The 19,901-nt window shown below is 37.8% G+C and overlaps 1 protein-coding gene across 1 annotated transcript in view; it reads right to left on the reverse strand.

Moving 5' to 3' along the window:
- The window catches only part of adarb2 (adenosine deaminase RNA specific B2 (inactive)), a 227,175-nt gene that overhangs the window by 110,445 nt on the left and 96,829 nt on the right, over window positions 1–19,901 (reverse strand). The window lies entirely within an intron of this gene.

A 19,901-nucleotide genomic window follows, 5' to 3' on the forward strand; every position in this document is an offset into this window, starting at 1 on the left:
AGAAAATCCCTAGCGACTCATGCTGACTTTGTGTGCGTGTGTATGTATCAGTTAGTCTGGCTGTTTGCATATGCCTGTGTGTTGTGCCAGTATCATCTGTCAAAACAAAGATGACAGGGAGCTGTACAGTAACTCTTTTATTGCCACATTTCAACTCCTGTACATCTCTCAAATCTGATTTGAATTGTCCTTTTATAAACTACAAAGGTATTTATTTCAAGGAATATGGCCAAATCTTTTCCACCCACCAGATGAGTGGAATCAATATACAGTAAAATATAAATTGGCAAAAGCACAATGTATTGTAATGTATTTGTTTACTGAGTTAACAATTCATATTGCTACACTTTCTCATTTGCTACAAATAAAAAAAATATTGATAATCACTGATAACCCACAAATTCAAAAACACAAACAAGCTGATATATAATATAAAAATACATATTAACAGAATTCAAATTAAAGCTTGAAAACCTGACAGCGGATCTGAGAAAAATACAGATTTGCACAAGACCATCCTGACCTCCACTAATTTTATTTTATAACTGCCAGAACAAGAAACTATACCTCTTTGTTTTTATGTGCATTTTGCACCTAAAGCAGAAAATAACTGTTTTACACTTGGCTGAACTAGAAAGGTTGTTGTTTCAACTTAAACTTCAACACAACTTTAAACACTAATTTAATACTGAATCTTTTCACATTTAGCATAGCAAAAGAAACAGCAGAAGAATTCTGAAGATTTTGGTTGCATTTTCTTCCCATTGTGATTTCAACAAATTTTATCTAATCAATTTATTTCATACAATGTGATAGTTAAATAAACCTGGTGATAAAATCAAGCCTATATGAAATGTGAGCTTGCAGTTTTGTGCACTGTATATATACTGTAAGATAGCTTCTCAGCTTCTTAAGCTCAGGCCCCCTCATTACAGGACTTTTTGGGATATTTTGGGGAGTTTTTCCATAGGGGAGACAATACTAGCCAAAAATTGGGCGAGTGGCAGGGTATACCATGGCCAAGTTGCCAATCTATCGCAGGGCTGACAGATAGAGACAAACAACTACTCACATTCACATTCACACCTATGGGCAATGTAGAGTACTGATCAGTTCCCAGTTCACATACATACAAGTTCCTTGAAACATCAGCTTAACAGCCATGTGTTCTGCTTTCTGAAAGTGAAGTGACTAACCATGATAGGGTTGAAGGAAGCATCCTCAGCCCACCTGGATCGACCTAATATGAACTCTTTTCTGCATGCACCTGTCATTTTTCACAGGGTGATGATCACATAAGCGGGTCTGCCCCCATTCGCCAGAAGCTGCTTTCAGAAATCCCAAGCACTGAGGCTTCTGGATTGACTCAGATCAAGTGTGCTAACAGGGAAGTTAAGCGGAGACTCTGGCTAAGGAATAGATGGACCCACCGGGTGGTATTCAGAGTCTGCCGTTGTACGTGATGTCGTTATTTGATGTTCAGTGATATTCCCTCTACTTCATCTGCTGTTTTCTTTTAAAATTTTTGTCTTCATGCTCATGGCAAGTGACATCCGGGAATGACAGAGGAGGCAGCAGAGTCAAAGTGAAACAACATGTCTTTGTACCAGTTTGGCTTCAGTACAACTCTGTTGATAGAATGTATATTCAACACACCCGGAGCCTGTTTGCTGAGATAATTAAATTCTCAAAGGATGCGAGGAGACATAACACGTAAATTAATTTGAGCTGCAGCAACAGACAGGATTTATGCTGCTTTGGCTGGAGCATTCCGTTTCCTGAACAAATAAATGGGATGTTTTTGAAATTAATTACAGTTCCAGTGCACCATTAAAGAGTATCAGTTATCAGATGACTTTGAAATACACACTTGGCTCTTCTGATGTGTTAATGATGACAAAGTAAATCATCCTCCATGCCATGCAGGAGTTAGAAAGACAAAGGAAGAAAACAGAAAAAGAACAGAGCAGCAGTGAGTAAAAAATATGTCCAAAGGAATAAATGGCAGAAAGTAACAGTCCAAACTCGTTAAATAATGTCTATTTAATTCCCAATTCCTGTTTTATGCTCACCCAGTCAACTCTTAAAAAAAATAGAAGCTTTATTCACTTAAAATGAGGCATGTCTCTGAATTACAGAATTACAGCAGATATGACTGATTGTTTCATTCTCTCCTCTGTTGTAATGTAGGTCTGAGATTATTAGCCTGACTGTTAATCCATGTCAAGGAAGGCAGAAAAAGATCATTTGACACAGGCTAACTTCCCTTTGTAATTAGAAAACCTCATTAAGTTCATTAAGTCATTCGTTGTGTTGAGGGATTTGTTTTACATGCGCCGCCAACAGACTCAGGCCAGCAGGATATAGGTTAACTAAGGCTGCTTTCAGAAGAAGAAACATGTTGTAGAAGTTTGAGTTGTTTAAATGCTAAAGAGACCACTGAAAATCTGTTTAAATGCTGTCTACCTCGCTGAGTTGGTGAGGTGGCGTGAACCGACTAGATTACTCAGATCCTTAAACCAGATTCTTTTAGAGGTTCCCAGGGCCAGATACAAACGCTGGAGTGACTGTGCTTTTATTGTTGTAGCTCCTAAATTGTGGAATGGTTTACCTCTTCATGTTCTATCATCTACAGACTTGACAACTTTTAAATCACTGGTTAAAACATATTTATTCACTTTGGCTTTTAATACATAGTATTGTCTGATGCTTCCTTCTTTTACTGTAACTAGTGATTCTGTGTAGTTTGTGTCTTTATGTTCCTATGTTGTTTTATTTCTCTATTGATATTCTTTATTCTAGTTTTTACATTGCCCTTGTAAAGTACTTTGGTCGACTGCTTAAACTGCTATATAAATAAATTTTGATTGATTGATTGAACTTTGATGCTGTAATATCTTAAAAACTTAGGGTGCAACAGCTTTTCTATCATGACCAACTTTCTTCACTTACGTACAAGGGGCCATGGCCGCAGCTATCAGCAACAACTCCAAATGTGAAGGAGAAAATATCACAGTATCACTTTGATGAGGAAGGATATGAGTGCGACAGATTCCTGAAAGGCCCTTTGTCTTGTCTATTTATTGGAGGCCTTGAGCACACAGAGGGGGGGAAATACCTTCTGCAGCCTTGGCGACACAGTAACAGATGAATAGATGCCACCACCAGAAGCCCTGTTTTTTTAAATTATTTTATTTTATTTTTTTTTATTAACTTATTTGCTTATGTATTTATGTATTTATGTATTTATTTATTTATTGCCTCTGGAAGCAATGATTCCAATTTGTGTGTCAGTGAGAGCAGTGATTCATCATTGGCTGGATTACTTAGTGGGCTGAGAGCAGAGGGCTATTCATCTCTGTGGCTGACACAGCCCTGGCCACAGAGACACCTTGCTGCCAGTGTTACCACTACTGCTGATGTAGCCAGTGCAAAATAGTCCTAGATAACCACTTACATGCATGGAAATACACTCAGTCACAGGTGTATGGTCACTTGAGTGCAGAAATTGAACTAATACTGCTGTAGAAGAAATTGGTTGAACTCTTTCAGTCTCTCACCCAGAGGCTACAGTTTAAGAGTTTTATTTAAAGGAATAGTTCAGCATGCGCTTATCTGCTTTCTGGTATTCAGTTAAAAGAGAAAATTGATACCACTGACATTGATCTGTTAAATATGAGACTCCAGGTGGCAGTTGGTTAGCTTAGCTTAGAATAATGATCTGTACCATAAATGAATCATAAAAACTACATTTTACTAATGCTGCTTAACTTTTTTATGAATTAAACTAAGATGCATTAAATAATGACTTTTAAATGTGCTAGTAGGAGTATTTTGTTATTGTCAGACAGAGTCAGGAAAGCCCTGTTTACTGCATTAATGCTATGCTAAACTAGCCAGCTTTATCTCTAAAGGGCCCATGGCATGCTTTTCCTTGTTTTTTGACCTATCTACAACACAACAGTGTTACAACAGTAAATTCTCTTCTTAGATGTAACCTAAAGCTCAAAAAATGAGGTGCACGTATGTTCTAGTATTTCTATGCAGAAGCAACTGGGTTTATACACATCTCGCAAACTCTTGCTCATGAGACTTTTTTTCTAACAAAATAAAGTATGGTGTGATAGTTTAAGGATCTCCTTGAATGGGCATAATATTCATGTGTTCATCCATGAGTTGTGTTCATGTCAGCTTGCCTGACATCCACCAGTGCCATTGTAAAAGGGGAATCACTGCGCCTGGTTTTGTGGATATATTTTACCTCCTCCTGCTGCACTGTGACCAGAGGATGTGGAGAAAAATACAGGGCCTGAGGTTACTGCATGTCTGGGAATGTTCCTGTACAGGAACTGGTAGTTTTACCTGACCAGGTCTAACCTATGAGCAGATGGCCTGTGAAAACCCTGGTGGTGGTAACTGATCAGCTTTTCAGTGCTGGATTTGCCCAGAGCACAGAGTCATGATCCATGATGTTATTGTTGGTGCTACGCTACCTGTTGGAATTAATTTCACTACTTTGGGACTGTATGTGGTCGTGTGGCGGAAGACGAATCAACCACCAGTTAGATTTACCGACCTTGGAGCTACTTGAAAGGGAGTGATGTTTCCAATACAAGGTGGGACTTAAAGGTAAGTTTAAAAAACCTTCTGTAACATTAGAGAGAATTGTTGTAAGGCTGGACAAGTTACTATGTCAGCATTATGCCAGTTAAAATATGGGGTTTCTCAATTACCTGCCTTGTTTAAAGTGTTACACATCTCTTTTCATCAGTACTTATACCATTGTTTACATACAGTATCTATAGAGGAGAAATTCAAATTAAATAATGCTGTCGTCGTTTGTTGTGCTGTCCGCTTGTTACACAACACCGGCAGCAGGAGTTGTGCGTATTCATGAACTGTCCTCTCATTTTAAGGGAAAGGCTTTTTTGCTCTCTGATTCTGAAACAATTACAAACTATTTGGAGTTATGCGGGGTGTCAAACTAATCTAGAGGCACCCAAGATTAAACATTAAATGGCTGGAAATGAGCAAAATGAGCAAAATGAGCATGCCATGAGGACTTAAACAAAAAGATCTGACAGTGGTATAAATCTTCTTTAAAATGAGAATGGTAAAAAAGAACAATCTAAGTGCAGAAATAAACCTACTGGGTATGCATACCTGCTTGTATGAAAAACGCATAAGCCTACTGTATACATAGTAAAAAAGTAACAATTCAACTCTGTATGGAAACATACAGGAAACTCCAACTTCACTCCACACACAAACACTCTCCACACCCCCCTCTCTGCCACCTGCCATGCATAAACACCATTATGAGCTGATAAAAAAAACAACAAAAAAAAAACAAGGTGGACATCCACATGCTGAGCCTCACACAGTGAGCCACATTTACAATACACCTTTGTGGCATCAAGATAAATCTGCACTATGCGCTCGTCCAGGACATGCATGATTTAATGCCCTGGAATGAATGTCAGGGCCTCTATTCATTTTAGGGGTAACACTAGAATGAAACGCTTCTGCACAGGGGAATATGCAGTTAGTTGAAAATGGTAAATGGGGCACCTTGAGGTGAAATAGAACAATTTCCTGTCTTGTAGTGTCACACTTTTACTTTTGTCAGGAGATACAAATGGCGAAGGGCACATATTTTTTGAGCCATGTCAAAGGAGTTTTTTATGCCTCTGCACTGGAGTTAGTCATGGCTGGAAGCATTATGTGTTTTGGGGATGTCACTCTGTCTGTCCACCCATCTTTCTGCCAATGGAGCCCCCAAGGGGTCAGATGGGGGTGGGGAACCATCATCTTAAAATTACTGTCCACCCCACTAGTCCTTCTTCAACTGAAAAGCCCCAGTCATTATAATTCTTTGCAAGACAAGCCCTTAATATTTAAGAGTACTTAACATATATTTAAGATGATAAACATTTTAGTTGAATTTTGGAGAGTATTTTCAAGTAAGGAAATTACTGACTGATTCTGAGGTAAAACTAGAATGCTATGTTGTTTTTTAAATTATACAAATAATTGAAATTATAAAAATAATAAAGAAAATTTGTATGACATCTTATCTGTGTTGTTTCGTAAATGCATCAGAATTTTAGGTCAAACAATTTTGCCTCCATAATTCATTATTTTATTTGACTAAATAAGGATAGACCAAGAACTATGGCCACTAGTAGGATTTCTGGTCACCTAGACTCAAATAAATGACACATTTGTTGTCAGCTAATAAATAATATTGATCTTTAAGCAAACCACACATCAAATTTTAATTGGAATTGATAACAATTACGTCCATGCCATTCTCATGAACGTAATATTTCAGGAGCAACTTGAGGCAACTTCTTCAAATTTAACACAAACATTCACTTGGGCTCAAGGATTAACTGGTTAGGTTTTAGTGGTCAAAGGTCAAGGTCCCAGTGACCTCACATTCATCCCATTCTAGTGAATGTGATTTCTTCATATTAAATACACTTAACATTTTATTACATTCCTTCAAAATATGTCTACATATATATATATATTCTATGAGTCTGAACAAACATTCATGTAAACCACAACTTGACTAATTAGCAAAGGCATACAACAGCACTGTGAACTGTGTAGGCTACTCCATAAGCTGAATGCCAGCTAAGCAAAATGCAGTCATGTCAAACTGTCTGATGCGCCACAACTAAATTATCAGCTATCACTGAAGAAGGAGAAACACAGAGAGACACACAGACAGAAAAAAGAGAGATTCCATCTAGAGTCCGCTTATTCTTGTGAGTCACATCAAAAGGAAAAGTAATTAAGTCGTCTGAGGATGTTATTGGAAACGAGGCTTCTATCATTGAGGCTGTGGGCCTGTGATGCCTGAAGCTTATCCAGCCTGTGTGTATGTGTGCTTCTGTGACTGACACACTGTGCTGCAGTAAAAGATGAGACCTCTGTTGCCTGTTTGTAACAGGCGCAGCCAGCCACTCCTCATTAACCTTTTGGGAGATAAGCATGTTTTAAGTCCATGTTTGAACAGCCTGTGTGAAGTATCTCCCACTGATATGTGGCTAGCCAACCACCCAAACTGTTCTTCCCTCCCCTTTCACATTCAGCATTCCTCCTCACTCACCTCCAGCAGATTACTAGAATTAAATTTCAATTTTAATCACAGTCCTGCAAATCTCCATAAATCTAGCACCTGAGCCACCCTTAATTACGGAACAAGCATTCTGGGGCGGCGCTCTGCCATGGCCTGCTAACAAGGTTAAAAGGTGCAAAGTGTGTGTAATTGGAAGCAGAGGAACTCACTGAGCAATTGTTAACACCATGTTAGCTACTCCACTTCTTTGTCTCTTGCCATGTTCTCTCCCTATTTTCTCAACTAGCAAAATACACAGGGCACCTTGTTAGAGGCGCTAGGCTAGAAGTAATGTAATTTAGCTAAGTGGTGAATGTGGAGGTGCCAGATGTGTGGTTTGCAGCGGATGGTGTCGGCAGCACTGATGGAGCAGGCTTACAGAGGCAAAACTGTTATGTGCTGCTTGCTGGAGTGCTGTAGACAGGATCTGATAATTGGCAAAATGCGGCAGTCAGTTGTCTTTTGTTCCCTTTCTGTCACGATCCAAAACTGCCTTAAAAGTAATTTGGAAATATTAAATCAATTTACATATCAAATGTTTCTTTGTCCCATATTGAAGTTCTACTGTAGACAATGCAATTTGAAACATACCACTTTGTAGTTATAAACCTAAAGATATTCATGAAATTAAACTCATTTTTGAATTTGTATAGTGTCAGTATTTTTTTCAGCTATAGCTAGTTAATGTATTTACATTTAATAATTATACTTCCATAAGGTAGTTTTCATAGTCTGCTGTTGCCACCCTAGTTTCAAATTGTCTGATTTAAGGTTAAACCCCATTAACTCACATCAAGTCAAGTGAAGTCACAAGTATTGATGTGACTTTGAATTTTGTTTCAATATTTAGACAGAGATTCTGTTTGATTTCCCAGAAAAATATACATTAGTACAAAATACAGCATGTATTTGTCCTCTGAAGAGGATGAAAACTCAGACGTGACTTCCAGATTCATCATTTAAGTCCCTGTTTATCTCCTGACTTTTGATACACAAGGTAATCTGATGGGTTTCAGCCTACTGAGGGAATAACCACTGACTGTGAGATGATATAAAACAAGACAGACAAACCACAATTGTTTCACAATTTGTAAGCCATAGGCAGTGAATTAAAGCGACACAAGTCCATAATACAATTATGCGTGAGAGGAATGTAGGAATTGTGAAAAGGGTTTTGTGACAGGATTTCATGAGTGTGAAAAGCAACTTTAATTAGGCAGTGGTGCATAATAGGAGTCTTTGAGCTCTCCACTGTGTGAAATTGCATGCCAATTAGATAATCATCTGTGAAAATGTTGGACATGAAAGACAACTGCATGATAACACTATGATTTTACACAAATGAAGCATCACAGTAATTACAGTATGCATGTCATTCATGGTATCATTAGTATATGCACAAAAGCACTCTCTCCCCAGTGTGTCCCAACATAGAGTACAAAAATAAGAGACAAATACATATTGTACTATAAATCTGCCTGGTGTATACTGTAATGCTATTACATCTTTCCCCCATCTTATAACAATTAAATAAAGAAATGAAAACTATTACAGAGAGACTAATTTACACAAGTTTCATCCTGGCAGCTGGCCAGCTATTACTGCAGAGCTGTCTTGTTTTGTTTACACACTGGCTTGATTTTGATCACTGGTCTGTTCAGCTTTCCAGATGTCTCGCACATGTGTCTGCTATTTCCAAATGCTCAGACTGCGGTCAACAAGCAAGCCTTCGCTACACTTCACATTCCAGATGAGCATTTCAGACCTATCTGCACATCTGTCAGGAAAGCTGGAAAACACATCTGATCATTTGTAATTTTTCAAGGATATATTTGAGTTTCTTTAACTCTTAAACACACAATAATCAATAAGATATCAGTGGCGGTGAGAACTGAGTGTGCATATGCAAGCGTGTGTATACTGTGTGTGTGTGAGCTGTCAGATAGTAGTGGAAGCAGCTGTTCTCCTTTCCGTCCCCAGCAACTGATTTAACATATGGCTAACCTTTTGGAGATAGTGCTGCTGTTTACCTTTCTGCACGACACTGATAACATCCCAAATCATTATCCAAAACCTGTGTCAGTTTTTAGAAACAAACAGAGCCACATCTAAAGGAAAAAAAATCATCAGTTGAAAACTCTGACAGAAAGGCATGTTGATTTTGTTTTGGTCATCGAAAAAACAACAACACAGTTTTATATTAACAGTATTGTCAACACTCTACATAGAGACTAAAACCAACAGTGGATTTCATCTACTCAGGTTAAGGTCTATCATTCCTGGATCAGCTTATTCATCTGTGCCATCGACCTCTGTTGTTGTTCAACAACAATTAAAAACACATCAGTGAAACACACCACTGCACTGGGTGACATATTTCTTCATTAGCAAACCTTACGTTACACTGAATGTGCACCCAGTGTGACCAGTGAGGGCTGGTTACGTCATGACATAATCAGCCTAACTGACTGTTATATTGCATTTAATTATTTTAATTTCAGTCCAGTATGCTATTGTAAAAGGATAGCTGTACAAATGGTATTAGACTTAGGACTAGATTATATAAATGAAGTGTCAAAAAATGTTTGTCAAAACAGTTGCCGGTCACAATTTGAGAGGTGCTGGATTGGGATCCAGCTTGTTCTGGCACAAATTAACCCAGAACTAGATTAGATTAGATTCAACTTTATTGTCATTACCCATGTACAAGTACAAGTACAAGGCAACAAAATGCAGTTTAGCATCTAACCAGAAGTGCAATAACAGCAGCACAGAGTGTGCAGTTCTACAGTATGAACAGTCAGAACTAATTTACCAATGGATATGTACAATTTACAATAAGATATGTAGGGTAATGTACGATGCACAACAGACTATCACAACTATATGGGTCCTTTGACAACAAACCTGTTAAAACAAACTCTGTTGGATTTGCTTGTTTCCTGAGGTAATTCATGGCCGCAGTGAAAGCTGTCAATCAAACTATGTGATGGGAAAACAAAGCACACCAACCATATGCACAGAAAGATCCCAGGTGGTGCTCAACCAGCTGCCTTTTTGCCCTTACACCTGATAAATGCCCTTTTAGCAGAACAGTTTTTTAAACAATTTTTAATGTTATACTTTTATATTTTAATCAAATGTTACTTCAGCTTATGAAATAAAAATATTCAACTAAAAGCATGCTCTAACACCAATTGAATTTGAGCCCCTGCCCCTCCCCCCTGTACTTTCCATGCCACAGCAACCACTACACACAAACTGAGCATCCTGCGAAGCAGCATTCACACACTCCCTGACCTGGCAGCCTTCACTGGTGACACAGGTAACGATACTTTTACAAATTGTGAATACTAAAGGCCACTGTCTCTGTGGGAATTGATAATTTAGTAAAAATCAGTATTACCACATCTGCATATGTGTATGAGTACTTAATAAATAATTTAATTAATACATATAATCATAAAGTAAATATGCACTACTGTAGATATTATCTTTTATAAATAACTGTTGGTGAGAGAGGTGCCTTTTTTATTAGTTTGAGCACATGCCCCCTAACATGTCAGTGCACGATCCTGTTTCAAAATGTCAAGAACAAAGCTCCAGTTGCAGGCTAACTATAGCCCCTTACACACTCCCTTTACAAGGCAGGATTGGTGCACCTTTATTCCGTCTCGTTTTCAGTGTGTAAGGCACAAAGCTGGAATGGCGGGCCATTCTCACTCCACCTCTGGTCTGCCTTGGGAGGTAGTACCAGAGGTGAAACAAGGGGGAGACATGCTCTGTGTAGAAAGAGTGAGAAGCCAGTCTGGAACAAAGTGCTACGTTTTGATATAATATATACATATACAGTATGATATAATATATATTTCATATTATATGCGCACGACACTGTCACCACTCTGCCTCAAACTGTTCTCGGCTTCTCTCTAACTTACAGGTCAAAACGTTCCTGATGTCACAAACATGTTGATTACAGTTATTACTCATGACATTCACACACATAGCAAGAAACATGCTAACCAATTTTGTGTGAAGTGAAATAAATGCTTGAAGAGCCCACAAAGCTGCATCTGCACTTATCTCTCCCACCATTGATGTTTTGGCTTGTAGACTACTGGCACTAAATTTACATCGCAGTTGACGCAGAGCGACATTTCGTCTTGCCTCTGGTGTGGAATGCTGGCCTGCTGTTTGAATTCACAGGCTGGCTTGCGATTATACTGCCCTTAGCTTGATCTGTATGAACAGCACAAGGGCGTGGTATTGGCAACTTTTTGGAATGGAAGAGTGTGGGATCTCAGTGTGATGACTAATTAAAATCACAATAAAACTGGAGTCAAAACATCTTTATCATCAGTAAAGTATTGTAATTTTGACTGAAACAAAATACAACATGTGTATGAGAGGGATTTAAATCAAATCCTTAACATGTGATTGATCACAAAAATGTGGGCATGGCTTATTAATCACACTGTGATAGCGAGCTGCAGAGGGCTGTTAGCCTCCACCAAACCTTCATCACCTGTACTGTTAGACCAGGAGCTGGAGGTGGAGGGTAGAAACTTTAAATTAGAGTTTCAATCATATGAACTGGAAACATAGACATTGTTTTTGCCTGCTGAAATCCAAACAATATGATTTGATATTGCTCTGCTAGCTACCCAGTGCTGTAGTGTTTTGTTAAAGTTAAATGATGATTGGATACATGTACCATTCGCAAGATGAATCACTGATATATTTTCATTTTTTATGGAAAAGATTTAAGAGGGGGTTTTTTTGATAAAAAAAAAAAGACACACTTATCATATGTCTTTGTAACTCATATTCATTTGTTTCTGTGTGATGCTTGTTTTAACAACAGATAAATTAACATGTAAGATTGAGCAAAGTGCAGCATGACCTGCTGTCTATCAGTGGCATTTGATTTCCGCCTCATGAGTTGATGTTCAGGAGATGCAGGATGACAGTCACCAGGAGCGTCTAATCAGTGAGATACCTGTCAGTACATACAGTATGACTTTAAATTTGCAGCTCTTGGTGTCACTTTTTCAAAAAGTCAAGTTCAATCAAATTCTAACTAGCACATAATGCATTGTAACCCAGATAGAGTATTCCCTCTCACTCTTCAGTATTGTCCATATATTTTCCTTTGTGGGTGGGGGGGGTCATAGAACCGGCCTCCACTTCCTTGCATATAAACTAGGTCACAGCAGCGGGAGAGTCATCAGATTTATTGTACAGTTGGCAAACCACAAAGAGCAAACTGCTAATTAGAACTGCATATAGAACCCACAACACTTCCACACTCTGCTTCTTAGGTGCTCTGGTGTCATCATTTACTCACAGGTGTCTTCCTCCATTTTTATTGATTAGCTTAGTTTACTGTCAGCAGTACATCAGTAGGTCAGCTGACGGTGGATTTTAAGAACACTCTGTTCGACCACCAGCTAAATTACTTCGAACACTGGTGCTCATTTAGAGTGTGAATTTTGAATTTAAACAAGTCATTATAGTTTGAATATGTATTGTAATTTTCATCCACCTTCAAATGAAAGTTTATATGCACTAGTTTGTAATATGTCACTCTTTATAATTGTATATGATGAACATCATTCAGGTTAAAATTACATTTATTTTCACAATGACCTTTTTTGGGTGGTGTTTGTTAGCACTCAAGCTGCAGATCAAGCCAAATTTATAAAATGTTGTGTGAAGTATGATTCTGGGACTTTCATAGCTTTCTACACTATGTAACCTTGTTACAGTAAATCGTGATCTAATGGTCATTTGCTGTGGTGAAGCTTCATTGGAGTTACATCGATAATGTCAAGGGACTCTTTCCTCTGTGCTTCCTAACAAAATTAAATGAATGGTCCACTTAGAATTAATGACTTCCTGACTGTGGACAAATTTGATTGTGTTAAGCTAACGACCAGTTCTCAGTGAGAACCTCGCCAACATTTAAGTAGAGCTACGATTGGTTCCGCTGCTGTTTGAGACCTTTATTGATGGTACCATGTACTCATGTGAGCACACGGAGCAGCACTACTCACAAACAGGCACATGCACGCACATGTATACACACCTTGAAATCAACACCTTCCCTCTGTTTCATAGTCAGACAGGGGCAGCAAATCGCACAGCTCCCCAGACAATACTATCTCGTATTCACAGACAAATTACCTCTTTGTTTTAAGGACATGAGTATTTCTCAAAAAAAAAAAAAAAAACCCAGACAGTCACACATTATGAAAATCCCTCCATAAATAGGAAAAAGAAAGCACTCAAAGGGAAACTAAAGTGGCACTTATGGATACTGTTAACGTTTTGCTCGGGTAAAAGAAATTCTCTTATTAAGTGGGTCTCTCTCTCTCTCTGCTGCTCGCTGCAGAACAGATCAAATGAAGGTTACGCTGTCCTCTCTCATGGCCTACATCCTGATGCCAGAGCTAATTGCATAATTTGTTTCAGAATTAACAGCTAATAGCAGTCTCTTCTAGGCTCGAGCCAGCCCTCTCTCTCATTATACTCACAAAATTTTTTTCCAACCTCTCATCCCATTGTGCCTGTATTTGCAGAAGCTTTAGACAATACAGCAAAAATGATGCTGGAGTAAATTACATTCATGCCAAAGAAGGCAGTGTTGATGATGAATTATAGGCCAATTCCCCTACTTGATCCTTGCTTATTATATCAAATAGCACAGTGAAAATCTACAGTGATTATTTCTCACTGTTCATCAAAGCAATGGTAAAAGAAGACAAAAAATAGCATTTAGAGTGAAAAACCTGCTCAATTTGAAAGATTCGCTACATTTTGGCTATCAAACACATGAATGCACCCAGTTTTCTCTGAAAGGGAGTTGATACTTTGATCAGCCGATGTACTGTATCCACAGTAGGATCCCTATTAAAGTAGCCCACCTCCATGTATGGGCAGGGAGGCCAGACTGCAAACAGATGAGAAGATGGAAGAAGCTGAGAAAGACAGATGAGCTGCTCAGAAGGTGGCCACTATAAGTCAATGCTCGCTTGCACCAGGCAATAACCTTCTCTCCTATCCATGTAATAACCAACCTGAATTTCAAAACCAAACAAACAGGAAGGGAAGCGAGGGAGGAGGGGCAGAAGGAGAAAGACAGACAGGTACTGCAAAACAAAGAGACTCTGGATTCAATCAATACTGTGACCCAGCTGTCAATCATTGGTTATATTAACCTGCAGTTGGAAGGTATGAATTTAGAGTTGTAACTGAATATGAATACATTGTACAGACAGACAGATAATTCAACATAAATTGCAACAATATTTATTTATTTTTTTCTCTCCTCATGGTTTCCTCTCATTTCAGGCAAAGAGCCACTGGACTCCCATGCCACAGATACAGTAGCATCCTAGTAATTTACTCAGTGTCCCTCTGAACAGTAATGGCGCATAGTGCAGGATCTGCACTATGTCACTTGCTAAAGGTTCTGGCAGGGTCAATGGTCAAAGGTTAAAACAGTGAATTTGCAGCATAATTTTGTCTGTTCTAACAGTCAGTGAGAAAAGCAACTGCCTGTCCAGTTACCTCCCCAAATGGAGTCGCTCGCCTTAAACCTAAAAGAAAAAAGCTTGGCCATTTGTCTACCTCAGTTGAACTTGTGTGAATCTGCTATCTTATGGAACAGCTAAGGAGCACAATTAGTTCCAGTGAAATCCCAGTGCCACATCAGAAGGATTAAACCATTTAGAAGACATTTAAATGTGCCAGCAGGCTGTCTGAGCAGGCAGCAGCACAAAAAATTCATTGAAAACATGGACTTTTTTGCCTCTGCAGTCTGTATATGCTATATCACTATGTTATGTGTTTACAATAATTTATTTATTTCCCTCTGCTGCTGTGCACCATGGTGCATATCTGTTCCAGCAGCCAGCACTGAGCCTATTTCAAAGCAGGTCCATCAGTTGGATCAAGGATCTGCAGGAATCAGATTGAGTCCAGAATTTATTAAGAAATATTCAGTTGTTCGGTTTCTAGTTTGTTAAACTGGATACAAAAGCTTTGTAAAAAGCTAAATATTGTTATACAATATCCTCTTTTACAATAAATATGGCTTCTCAACTGGATAAATATTACCTGTACAATATTTGTGGCTTAAACAAGGAAATGCAATGTAAAAGTAGAAGTATATTTTTAACATAGTCAAGGCAAAGTGGGAACCAGTGGTGGAAAGTAACTAAATACATTTATTCAAATACTGCAATTAAGTACAATTTTGAGGTATCTGTACTGGAGTATTTTCATTTTCTGTTACTTCATACTTTGACTTCACTACATTTTAGATGAAAATATTGTACTTTTTAATGTCATTACATTTATTGTATAACTTTAGTTACTAGATGCTTCTCATAATCAATTTAAAACAAAAATTACAGTGTAATTATAAGACCTTCTGTGGTAGAAGATTCACAAGCTGCCCAGCAGTAATTCAAATTAAATGCATATAAGCCATGATCTTCCCCTTTACTAGCTGCAACTTAAAATATGATGGACAATAATGCATCAGTAATGATAATACAATATATGGCATACAGGATTGTGAAATGTGCCATTCTGCATAATGAGTACTTTAGTACTTTTAGTACTTTAAATATGTTTTGATACTAATACATTTGTACTTTCACTTAAGTAACATTTTGAATGCAGAACTTTTACAAAGCATTTTTACACTGCTATATTGCTAAAATGAAAAATTGCGGCGCCACGATGTTTTCCGTGCCTGATGGTAATTTGCGATAGATTTAGTAAATATCTCCCTTAATTTAAAATATCTCCTGCCGTGCCACGCTGGGGCCCTGTGAATCTTAATCCCATAGAGCAGCTAAAATATGAAATTATAAAATCATAACATTTGGATAAAATCAGTCGCTGACTGAATTTGAGCTAACAAACTTATAGTATATTACTGTTAAAAAAAGAAATTGTGGTTATTTTTCATATTATTTTGTATATTTTATGAACAGCTAAGCACAAACTTATACACACTCTATGTGAGGTGAGTATAAAGGGCAAAGTAATTTGATTTAACAGAGAAAACATAGGCACTTGGATGACTTCCAACTACCTCTAGTTTAGACCTCACCCTGGACGGGTGTAAATACAAGTATTGTGTGGTTGACAGATACAAATAATAGCTTTGTGTGAATTGTTGTTCATGTGTCCAGCAGAGCTAAACAGATATTTCTTACAGCATGGATTAAATGTGCTACTTGGCTGATTACAGCAAGAACAAATACTTCACCAATCAATAAATCTGCAAAGAGTGTTATTTTTTCTGTTCTTAAACACCCTCCCTCACAGTGTGTGCCTTTTATACAAACACAACAACGCCATCACTGCAATGCTACAATGAAATCTCTTCACATTTTTCATATTAAAGGTCATTTTAACCTAAAAACTGTTGACACGAATGAATTTACTTGCCTCGATGCGTAGTGGGAACAAAAACCACATTTGATTGCAGAGTCAAAAGGGTCAGCATGGTAAAAATGTTAATATTTTCTCTTAATCACATGACTTGACCTGTGTAGCCAATGATCTGTATCTAGCTCTCACTCATTCCTGATGTTCTATAGCTTGCAAACAGAGCCTCAGGCACAAAAATCTTAATTAAGGTCCTTCCCAATACGCAACCTTCAGTTGGCGTTGCCGAAAATATGGGGGAGAAATAATAGAAAGAAACATTTTTTCTTCTTTACCATTTAGGAAATAAAAGCCACTCATTGAAAACTCTTCAAACCTTTGCCTGCATTTGGAATTTGATTGTAACCTCAGGATGCCTTTTCAATTATGGTGGGAAATAATGTTACAATGTGCAGCACCAGTTTTTAAATTGAAATTTGACAGCACTTGAAGCAGGACTAGGAAAAACGGGAAACTCTGTATTGCATATTCGCAGAGAGGCTCCCACGCTCTTTCTCCTTTCTCTCCTTTTTTTAGATGAAAAGGACTAATGTTACCAATTTCCTCTGGTGGAAGGTAGTCTTAATCCATTTTTTCACCTAAATCATCTCAAGTCATTAACAATAATCCAGGCAACACATACAGTGTGCACTATTTAAAAAGAGTTGTCTTGACTGAGGTCTGGGGTTTTTATTTTGTTTTTTACATATATAGTGCTTTTGTCAGGACTGTCCAACAGAAGGATCAAATGGGTCTATTAATATATTTTCAGAGAGGGTTACTGATCATCCAAAGGGAAACAACAACCATGTCTGACAATTTTACACCCCCAACATATTACAAAGTGATACTAAAAAAAATTAAAGAACTGATATTAGACATATTATATTAGACATACTACTTTTGTTTTCAGTAACACAAAAATGACAACTGTCAAGAAAACATATATGTTAAAAACTGACTGTATTCCAGTGAGAAACAGCAGCTAGAAGTGAAAATCTTAAGCAGTGATATCCACGCTTTGTAACTCCACATGCAATAGTGAAATTACCTTTGTGTGCTAAAAAAAACTTAACATTATGTGGATCCACCTCCTCACACAACTAACATTAGCATAAAAAAGTTAGCATGCTCACTCATTCTGGTTTTAATATTCATAACATCAGGCTGCATGTGCTTATATTAGAGATGACAGGCAGAGCTTCCCTTCAGACAAACTGTCAATACAAGTTTACTCAGTGATATTGGTCAGCCTGTTGAAAAAAACTGGAAAATTTAAACATAAAACATTGCACATTTTCCATCCAAAGCTATTAGTCTGCTGTCATGTAACACATATTTAAACACATGCCAAACACAGAGCTTGACAAACCTTATCAAGGTTCATTAAACAGCCACGAACCCATATTTGCAGTGTGACTTTAAAAGTGGAGTTCTTTTTACGTCAGTTTTGGTGTAAAACCATCCACAGCCTTTTAAAAATAACGCTATAGCCAGATCACTGCAGCTACAGTAGCAGTTTATTCTTCTCTCTAAGGCAGGTGTTCTTCTTGGGATAATACATTTTCCATTCATTATGATTGAAATGCTAGCAGTTTTGTTGACCTCTTCATAAGCTCTTGATCATTTTTCTACCCCACGCCAGTGCACACATCTCAGTGATGGCGGTTGCTCAGAAAGAATCCTGCTAAAAACAGCATTACTACTTATTTTATATGGACAATTTAGCATAGATTGTTTGAAAATACATTTTATATTTGTATGTTTTAAAGGGATCATTGCTGCAATGGGACACATTCGTTCAAACCCTGTAAACAAGTCCAGTAACAGTAAGCAGACGGTCACACCCTGACTATGGTTGTACTTATCTACGGTGTGTTAGTCAGGAATCATCCAACTGTAATAGCGTCAGTAGTGGTTGTGAAGTGTGCTTTGCTAGCCAGTGTGTGTGTGTGTCATAATTCTTTCACTTTCAGCAGTGCCCCCTGTAAGCCCCCCACAGCCAGGGCAATATCAGCAGCACCAGAGACAGCATGTGACCCAGCTTTACTCATCTCAGCTAAACCAATCACTGAAACACATACACACACCGACATGCACATGCACACACAGGCAAATATGCACGTACACACCTCCACAGACACATGAACGTATACTGTGAAAAAGCACACAAGCTGAAAGGAGAGAGCTAATAACAGTCTTACCTGCTTCACAAAGTCAGCAACAGCAGAGAGAGCAAGACAGGAGAGAGAAACAAAAGACACTAATATGAATGGCAGCATGAAAAAAAACACACTTTTTGAGACAGTACTGTGATAGATTATAAAAGAGAATAGATTAACACATTTAAATCTAATCATTAGGCATGTGTGCTTAGTGTAAACGTTACATGCAGCCTTTTGAAAGATATTCATTTCTGCTACTTAATTAAATCAAACAATTCTTGAGATGAATATAATCTCTATCATATGCCAGTGGTATTGTTAGTGCTGTGTCTAAATTAAGAGCACATTTACAACAAGCCCTCTTATAAAAGATCTTTAATTCTGGTGAAAGACTTTAGCTTTTGCTTCGGTGAAGAGAATTAACATGCTAGAGGTGAGTTATTTTTCTTTTATTTTCTGACCCCTGTGGCTCACAGTATAAAATTTTCACCAGCAGAAGGTGCATGCTTTCACCCTGTTCATTTCTTTTCATTTGTTTTCCAAAGGAACAGTTTTAATATTCTGGTAAATACACTTATTTTGTGTTTTACATTTTGGTCAACTCTCTGCCCAGTCATTCTATTAGGCCACAGCAGTAGGATTATGTAGCTGACACATAGGGCTAAAACAAGGGGAAAACACACACACACACACACACACACACACACACACTTGGAAGTGTAAAAATGACAGAGTGGAAGATGGTTAAGTAGGGAGAGAAATTTCACATTTGATAGTTTAAGGCATGGTGGTACTTAGAATGGTGGTGAAAAATCTGTTTTAAAAGCTAATGAAAGTGGTTGTGTGCAGTACTGTACACGAGCTTGCTAAGCACAAATGTTTTACCACATTGGTTGCAGAGGGTATCAAATTATTAATTCAAAAATAAATGATCACTTAGAACTTTAACAAAGCTGAGGATTCAATGCTAAACTGCATATACCCTTTAGATTTCTAGTTTAAAGGTGAGTTTACATTCAGTGTAAACTCAACCAGTTTATCCGTGACATATAATAAACATATTAAATGTATTTTCTGTATATATATATATACACACACACATACACTCACGGGCCACTTTCATAGGTGCACCTGTATAATTGTTTGCAATGCGACACAAC

This window comes from Monopterus albus, unplaced genomic scaffold (genome assembly GCF_001952655.1).
Source record: "Monopterus albus unplaced genomic scaffold, M_albus_1.0 scaffold96.1, whole genome shotgun sequence".
Lineage (NCBI taxonomy): Eukaryota > Metazoa > Chordata > Actinopteri > Synbranchiformes > Synbranchidae > Monopterus > Monopterus albus.